The sequence below is a fragment of the Carassius gibelio genome, chromosome B4 (genome assembly GCF_023724105.1).
Source record: "Carassius gibelio isolate Cgi1373 ecotype wild population from Czech Republic chromosome B4, carGib1.2-hapl.c, whole genome shotgun sequence".
In the NCBI taxonomy this organism is placed as follows: domain Eukaryota; kingdom Metazoa; phylum Chordata; class Actinopteri; order Cypriniformes; family Cyprinidae; genus Carassius; species Carassius gibelio.
Genome location: NC_068399.1, coordinates 9,011,856 through 9,018,017, shown reverse-complemented (window position 1 = coordinate 9,018,017; position 6,162 = coordinate 9,011,856). Strand labels below are relative to the sequence as shown.

Sequence of the window (6,162 nt, the reverse complement as noted above, 5' to 3'; positions counted from 1 at the left end):
TTAACAGAATAGATCATTAAATAGAAAACTGTCAGTACATAATAGAAGCAGCACAAACTACATCCTCCAAAATCATCAAATCACCTCAATTCAATTTAATCAAAAACAACATTGTAACCATTATTGCAGGACGAATTAAAAGTAAACTGCATTAGTATCTTCAAATTGAAAAGTGTCTGTATACAGTAGATGTCCTGTTAAGAAGCATCTCACCTAGTCCGAGTTTTTCCACTCAAACTCCATTAGGTGGTGAAGAAAGGATGACACTGTTGTTTATTACTGTTGTCTTTCTCTTCACAACTTCCCCTGTCTTCCGACTCACTCCGGTTTTGGCGGTGCATTTTGTTCCCTCCTCTGGGTTTATCCTCAAGAAAAACCTTTAAGTAAGAAACAATGAATGTAAGAAAAAAAAAACATCAAATTCTTAATATAAATAAAATTTAAATGAAAATTAATTTTACTATACAATTAAAGTAGAAAAGAATCTTAAAAACAGGCTTAAATATTTTTGGAGTCAGTGTGCTGTATTTCTTAAGCCATGAGCAAAAAAAGGCATTTTAGATTTCTTATCCCTCAGTGCCTTTGCTTTAAATGTTTTTGGTAACACTTTAGAATAATGGTTCTTCATTAAACAGATAGTTCACCCAAAAAATAAACTCTGTCATCATTTATTTCATTTTGGGGCACCATTTACTTCCATCGTTTTTTCCCTACTATAGAAGTGAATTGTGCCTCAAAGCTGTTTGGTTAAAAACATTATTCAAAATATAATATTTTGCGTTCAGCGGAACAAATACATTTATACAGGTTTAGAACAACTTGAGGGCTACTAAATGATGGCTGAATTTTCATTTTTATTGAGTGAACTGCCTTTTCTAGGTAAATGCAGGAAGTAAAGCAGGACAAATGAGTAGTTCTACAGTATCACTACAGCTACTAACAATAACTTACATGGAAAAAAGAATAACTAATCATTACATAATTTTAAATGTAGGACTGGGATATTTTTATTAGGTAATCAATAATTACTGAATGAGATTGGCCTCATTAAATACTAATAATTATGAAATACCTTTCTACTAAGTTAATTACTAATCACAACATTAACCTTTGTCTGAGACAAAACCACTGGTCCATATTCAGTGTAAAAAAAAAGAAAAGTGATAACTTCTAAGACACAGTAAGGTTGTGATTAGTAATTAACTTAGTAAAAAGGTATTTCATAATTATTAGTATTTAATGAGGCCAATCTCATTCAGAAATTACTGATTACCTAATAAAAAATATCCCAGTCCTACTTTACTATTACTTACTGGTTAGTAAATCTTGTTTCCATATTAGTTATTAATCCTGCATAGTTACGTAAAATGACAGGCCATCATTCTAATGTGTTTTCATAAATTATATTTATCTGCCAAAACAATCCAAAAATGTTGTTTGTCCAGGACTTAAATTCCTCAAGATAATTTTATCTTCTAGAATTTTTTAATTTGTAGTTTATTTTGGCAGATGAAATATAATGGTACCTGGCTAGTTACAGCTACAAGAAAGTAAAAACCTATATAATTTTGTGATTTAGTTAAACAGACAACTAAACATGTTAAACTTTGAATTAACAGAACAAAACAAAGTGTGGAGAAATGAAGATGTACTTACTGTTTTATGAGTTCCAGTGTTGCACAGGCAGTCTCCTGGTATTCAATGTTGAAAACGTAGAAGAAGATGAAGAATACAGAAAGGCATCTGCACATCCCAGGTGCTCATCCAAAACATAGGCCACCTTTCCCTCAATGCTTACCATCCACTTTGTGGAAGAGAGAAATTGTTCCCTAAAAAAAAAAAAATTACAAATGTTTAAAAGGCAAACACTCATTGAAGTACACTAACATTGCTCAAAACCTTCTCTTACCAAGCATTATGAGTCTTGGTGTGGCTGGAAGGCTCATGTCTTTCTCGATGGATGCCTTTGTTGTAGCTGTTTTTAAAACATAAAAAGACCTATTATTACTGCATGTTTAAAATGCAGCTTAAAAATAACATTTCATGTATTTCACAATAGACTAGGCTTAATTCTTCTTAAATGAAAGATTAACTTTGCTCGAAAAGTTTTTAATCCTAATTCAATACACTCGTCTTTACTTTTTTTTTTTAACGTTAACTTTTAGTTTTTAGCCCCAATGCTGAAAAGAAACCGTTAACGGAATCCAGAACCGTGAGCTCTGGCCTCTGCACTGCGCTGCGCTGCTAGTTCCTAATCAAATTCTTAAAGCACACTGTCGACCCAAATGTCAAAAATGAGGAAAAATATAAAAACACCGTTTAAATGGAAAAAAACATGATGCTATTACTCAACTAAGTTAGAGGCCAACGTTATTTACTAACTAACTTCGTCTTAATGTAACGTTAAGCTTAACTGTGCTCGATAAAAAATGCTTTTAATCGGTAATTCAATAAACCCACAAAGTCTTTTTTTAATTAAAACGTTTGGTTTACCTCAGAAGAAACCGTTAAAGTCTCCAGAACCGTGAGCTCTGGCCTCGAGCAAAACTTGCGACTGCACTCACTGCTAGTTCCTAATCTAATTCGTAAAGCACCCAGTCGACCCAAATGTCAAAAATGACAAAAAACGACAGTTTAAATAAAATAAAATATATATATAAAAAAACTATGCTATTTCGCAACTGTGTTAGGCCAACGTCAATTTACTAACTCCGTTTTAATAAGCTGCTATTCTCGATTAAAAAAATCATGATTTTAATCAACTTCCCTGCTAAAACACGACGTAACTGTTCCGTGTTGTTAGCGGGGTTAATTCAATAAATTCAACTCACAACGTTTTTTTTTATATATATATAAAACGTTAGGTTTAACGTTACCTCATTTTTAGTGCCAATGCTGACAAATGTTAACCTATAAAATTGGGGTGCGGACAACCGCGGGCACACGCAGTCACACACATATTTAACGTTAACTTCCCTTGCTTGTATGCTGTTCTTCCTCTTCCTTACTCACGGGGATGAAAAAATATTCGCAAGGTGTCTTTCCTTGGACGCAGCTCTTATTATGTTCTCCGGCATCGTCAGCTGATCACTCTCCTCGGGCAAAACTTCAACCCTGCACTTGATGGTTCCTAATCTAAATCGTAAAGCAAATCCTGACGATCCAAATAGCGCCAAATAGTCCGCTGTGGTAAATACAGTATTATACTTTATTTTTAAAAAATACAGCAAATCACTGTATTTGGTGTTTAATGTCACAGAAAATTCCCATGATGCAAAGAGAATTACAGTTATGAACTGTAAAGAGAATTTACAGTATTATACTGGTTGATAAATGGTAAATAACTGTAGAAATTACAGAAAAGTCTAACAGTGCTGCTACAGGGCCCAGTGAGGTCTTAATCCGGCCATGCCTGTGGCATGCAGTCCCTTCCCTGTGTCCATTGCCAAATCACCTAGCAATTTTCATGCAGGACAATGCTCCCTGTCACACAGCAAAACAGGTAAAGCAGTTCCTTGAAGCTGAAAACAATAAAATAATGAAATGGCCAGCCAAGAATCCTGAAAATCTCTGGAAAATCCTTGGTCACAAAGTAATGGCTAAAAACCCACTACAGTCACCGAACTGTGGAAGAAGACTGGAATAAGTGTGGACCAAGATCACACCAGAACAGTGTGAGAGACTAGTGATGTCCTGTGCTTTAACACATTAATTGATTAACGCTGATCAGGCACGTGCACGCATAGACATCAAAGGGGGCTTGAGCACCTGCCCTTTTTATTCCTGGAGAGAAAGTGATTTTTTTTTCTTTTTCTTTTTTTTTTTTTTTGAAAAAATAATATATATTCCTGTTTGCGCACAGCTTCCCTGTCAAACAAATATATTTATTGAAGAATAGTATATCTAAATATCAGGTCAGGAGTTCTGAAGCCCCCCCCCCCCCCCCCTTGAGTAACTGCATCTGTACATTAATAAATAAAAGTGAGTAGAAATAAGTTAACATTAAACATTAAAAATAACAATATTTATAAATTAACTTTTTATTTATGAACTTTTTTTTATTTCCTCTAAACCTTTATAAAATAGTATTCCATACAACCACAAATACATACATGACATTGGCTTTTGTTTCATTTTATTTCATTTTTACTCAATTATTTTGGTAAGTTTAATTCAAGCATTCAAAAATCAAGTAAGATTTTCAGAGATTTTATTAAGTTAATTAAGTTAAATATTTACTAAGCCACAGAATATTTTTTGAGTGTAGTAGGTTTAAAACAAACTCCATCTAAATGTGGATTTTGAAGGTTTTATTTGATGATGGTGATGATACAGTCCTCCCTCAAATGTGAAACTAAGTCCTTGTCAGTCACCATCAGTTATTGTGTATGTGTACATGCATAGAAATAATAATATTAATGTATTTGATTAAAACATTAAGGCAATTCAGTATTCTGATGCTTCGTTGTGTGAAGCTAAAAAGTTATTTTGCTTGTGAAACAAAAAGTATTTAAACAATTAATTTTAATCATGCTTGCAGTGCAGGGCCAGGCAGGCAGCATAACGCAAAGTTAACAAAATAGCAGCAACAACCCTCTTCAGTTTAGAGTGAATATTTGTGTGGATTTAAAAGTGTTATGTGTTCTGATAACACCAAAATAATTCAAATGATGTAGTGCCTTGTGCAAAAAAATAAACAAATTATTAGTAAAACACACCCCTCTGCTTGATGCAGTTTTCTTGGTTATTCTAAATATATACTTGAAACTAGTAGCATAGAAAATGTTTTCAAAACATGCACATTGTGGGATGTTTCCTTTGCTGCTCTATAAACCTAGTGAATACTAAGGAGACCATGGTTTCTGTGTGAACTGATTATTTTGTAGACATCTTTTGAAAATTAGAGTTTGAGGAAGATAAAATTAATTAACTTTTTTTATTATTTTTTTTAAAAGGAAGTCAGTGTTGCGTTAATATATATACTCTTATGAGAAGTGCCCTTTATTTCACTTGAGCCCCTGCCCCTCAAAATGTCTGTGCACGTCCCTGATGCTGATAATTATTTTATTGCGTGTTAACGCAGTTTTTTTATTTATTTATTTTTTATTATTTTTGTTATGAAAGTCTGTTGCTCACTGGCTCTGAATACACACATCATGGGTCACAGGAGAGGGTGCTCCCGATCAAATTATTTAGTCTAAGCATCAGCGTTCACAAACCACTGTCCACCATTATTTTTAACAGAAAAGAATGCAACGAGCTCGTAATCACGACTTCATAGGAAATAGGAAGTTTCCGATAGCACGTGAAGACAGCAGAGAAGGGCTTGCTCAGCACAGTGGGAGTGCATTGTTTCGTTAACTTTTGTTAACACAATGTATTTCTTCATACATCGATCACTTTTGCCAGCTCGGAAATATTCATGCAACCAGCACATATCAGAAGACCTGCACTCTGGCGCGGTTAGCACTCCCTGATCTATATATAACTGAACTGCGCTCTAGCACACCTCTTCCAACCGTGCTAGGGACTGCTAAATGGAGCGATCAAAATAGTCAAACAAACCAGGCTTTGGGGGTTAAGATTGCCTTGTATGAGCACACACTCATTATTCTCCCACATCCCGCACACACGAGTCTCCACCGGCCCATCATGTGTTGTCTGGCGCCGCACTCTGTTGCGTTGGGTCCTGCAATCGTGCAGTTCTCTACTTGGAAGATGCCGAGGCTCGATCATAACATTATATTAATATTTGATATTTGAACTGATATATATATCAGTTCAAATGCTCTGTTAATAGTGTACACAGTATATGTTAGTATTGTTTTGACTCATAATGGCAATTCATTCTCTAACTGAACAGGTGTCTTAGAGTTGCCCTTCTGTAAATGTTTCCTGCAAGTTTATTGCTTCCTGAAGGTTTGCATGATTAGCATCTTTGCATAGATTATATGTTAGCTGTCCCCGGAACATAAAAACTGTTTTAATGACTACAGTGCAGTAAATATCTTTACACAGAACAAAGGTACACCTGAAACATCCTGGACTACTGATAAGAAATTTGTGAATAAGATTAGATAAGATAAAAGATGAACAGTACTGTTTGGTTTTCAAGTAGCCTATGAATAACTAACTTAATCAAGATTAACACATCGCAACAGG

At 34.5% G+C, this 6,162-nt stretch overlaps 1 long non-coding RNA gene across 1 annotated transcript; it reads right to left on the bottom strand.

The window, feature by feature from the left end:
- Positions 1-231: 231 nt before the first annotated feature.
- Positions 232-2,962, bottom strand: LOC127956424 (uncharacterized). The gene is made up of 4 exons (XR_008153562.1): positions 2,877-2,962; positions 1,910-1,975; positions 1,657-1,829; positions 232-377 (listed from the first exon to the last, which is right to left on the bottom strand). It is a non-coding gene; the product is annotated as an uncharacterized LOC127956424 (long non-coding RNA).
- Between the last annotated feature and the right edge of the window lie 3,200 nt (positions 2,963-6,162).